We start from the raw sequence: 2855 nt of genomic DNA on the forward strand, positions 1-2855 counted from the left end.
ATTCTTAGGTTCCAGCTAAAACAGATATTGAGTACTGGCACAAGTGCAATTTTTTCCGCAAGGAAATACATAAACTAGGAACGAATGAAAATGAGAAAAATTGGGGCAAAACTTTGTCTCTCGAACCATTTTGAATGAAACCCCTTTATGTACTCTTCCATATGATACATTTTAAACAGTGCCTATAATTTCCCCCTCTGAAAATTTAATTGAACAGAAAGTCCTCGAACCTTTTCCAGGAGGTAGTAAATGACGTTAAGAAACAAACGAAGTATGATACCATTCCATGGAAAAGACCACTTCAGTGTTGGAAGCCCGGGATTCTTCAACCGCTACTGAGGGCTGCAGCTCACGTTCTAGGTTAGGCGAGTTAAGAGCAAAACAATTGGGCTACTAAAGCTACTAACACTGGCTATGTGAGGCTACTTTATCTCTCTTGAACGCGCCGCACTGTGTTCATCTCTCACCGTCCAGCGCGGGTTACGTTTTCTATTGGTAGGAAATCTTTGGGTGCGTTTCCAGCAGGGGCGCTTCCAGCGCGCACGCCTGGAACGCACTGGGGCTGTCATTTTTTGCTAACGAAACCACACAAGTCTGCGCGCGGCATCCCCAAAGGCCTTCTTCGTGCAGTGGCGTAAGTGTATCCAAATTCACGAATGAAGACGAGTTACTAAATTTCAAGGCGGCCACCATAGGCTGCGAAATATTTTTTAAAAATATTCATTGTCGCAACTCATATGAAAGGATCAGCTGTTATTGGATTGCGAAATAGTCTTGAGAACTAGAGTATCTAACATCGTAATTATATAAAAGCCACTGCAATGCAATTTGCGCTTGAGAGTTCGTTAGCAAAAATGAGTGTGTTAAACCCCATGGGTTGGCTTGTCAACAAGGCTGACGTTCGGTCTGACCGCATCAGGAAGCGACTTGCCTTTTGGTAGTGTTTCTATGAGGCTATTTTGTTTACGCTATAGAGTTGACACTTTGAATATCCTATGGATAAAGCACAACCCCCAACACATAAAGTCGTATTAGAACTGTTTGTTACCTAACGGGTGAATACAGGATGATGTAGTTCTATATATATACAAAAAAAAAGATCTTCAACATTTGGACGAGGAAGGATATGGTGGTTTCAACATTCTGAATTAGACATTACTGTCCTTAATGGTTGGGTTTTCTACCTGATACTTATCCGAAAATCAGTAATAGCTTACTAAACCTTATCTAACAAAATCCTTTGATCGTAATTATAAAAATAATGAAAATAATACATAAGGCTACCTTATCTAATCGAACTCCTGACTTCACCTTGACATTGAACGAAGAAGAGATATAACGCCTCATTAGATAGGTAGGCTATGCACTTTCAGGTATGTTATTGTCTGTGTAAGTAGAAACACACATTTAAGTAAAATTGACCTTTGCAGATATGTAGCATAGAGCGCAAAAAAAATGTATTGTGATCCGGTAGGTCTAGATTATTACTACATTAATTGTATGGAGCAAATAATATAATTATTTATAAACTTAACTATCGTTACAATTATATAAATATAAATTTATATGTATATGCAATTTCTATTTGTATGGACCAGTTCTGTTCGTGTGAGTGACAACGTGGATGTTACCTACTACTGTCACACTTCAGTTTTGTGACTATTGAAATGAGAGATTATTTTGTGAATTTCTTCAAAAGAAGATATTTCCCTGTTTTCCTCAACTTACTTCTAGCAGTTTCTGCAATGCCTGTAAATAGAGATGAACTTCTCCATAGACATTTACTCCCATAAATGCATTACACACATGTATATGATACATATATGTAGAGTCTCCCTAACATGGCATCCTTAAGTTTATTACAGGCCTTTTGATTCGTCCTATGTCTGAACTTTTTTTAAACAAGACTGATACTATCGTCAGCAACTCGACGACAAATAACTTACATCTCTCTCTCTCTCTCTCTCTCTCTCTCTCTCTCTCTCTCTCTCTCTCTCTCTCTCTCTCTACAAAACCATATTAAGTAATACCACAGAGTAATAATTAGAGAAAACATCGACACCTATAATTCTTTGCAAAATGACACATTGATCCTGCACGATTGAAATTACCACGGAAGACCCATAAAAAAGCCTTGAATGATTTGAAGTCTTTCACTGGAGAACTAAATCCAGACCTGAATTTTTGCTGAAATCCAAATATTTAAAAAATGAAACGGGTTGCATCTACTCTATTAGCTTTTGCGCTTAAAAATTATTGAAAAAACCTTGATAAGGACGTGGGTCAAATCTATATGACTACGCCTCTTGACCTGACCGTTGTTAATCTGATTAATGGATGATCTGACTATCTCTCTCTGACTTCAAACTGACCTAGACACTTCCTAATGTCTCTTCCTCGCCCTACTAAACATTTGGCAACACAGCTGACTTGACCAAATTCACCTGACGTTTTATGACATAAATGCCTACTGTGACCTGACCTCAATGACCAAACTGACCTAAACATATGATAACATTTATAACTCCCTTTTAACCTGATTACATTAACATATATACCAGACCACACTGACCCACACGTCTAATAAGATCATTCCAGTCTAACCAACCACAGTATCCTAAACATTCGATAATTCCCTTCTAACTATTAAACCGACTGTAAACATCTGATTATATAATGCCCTACTGGCCTTGCCACACTGACCTAACATTTGACAACATGCATTATCCATTCTGACCTGACCACGCTGCCCTAAACATCTAATAATATGATACCCTACTATATCATATTCACATCAACCGTGCATGTGATGTCTAGGCCAGTTCCTTACGACGCTCCTGATTGGCTGTTGATAA

This window comes from Macrobrachium nipponense, chromosome 14 (assembly GCF_015104395.2).
Source record: "Macrobrachium nipponense isolate FS-2020 chromosome 14, ASM1510439v2, whole genome shotgun sequence".
NCBI lineage: Eukaryota > Metazoa > Arthropoda > Malacostraca > Decapoda > Palaemonidae > Macrobrachium > Macrobrachium nipponense.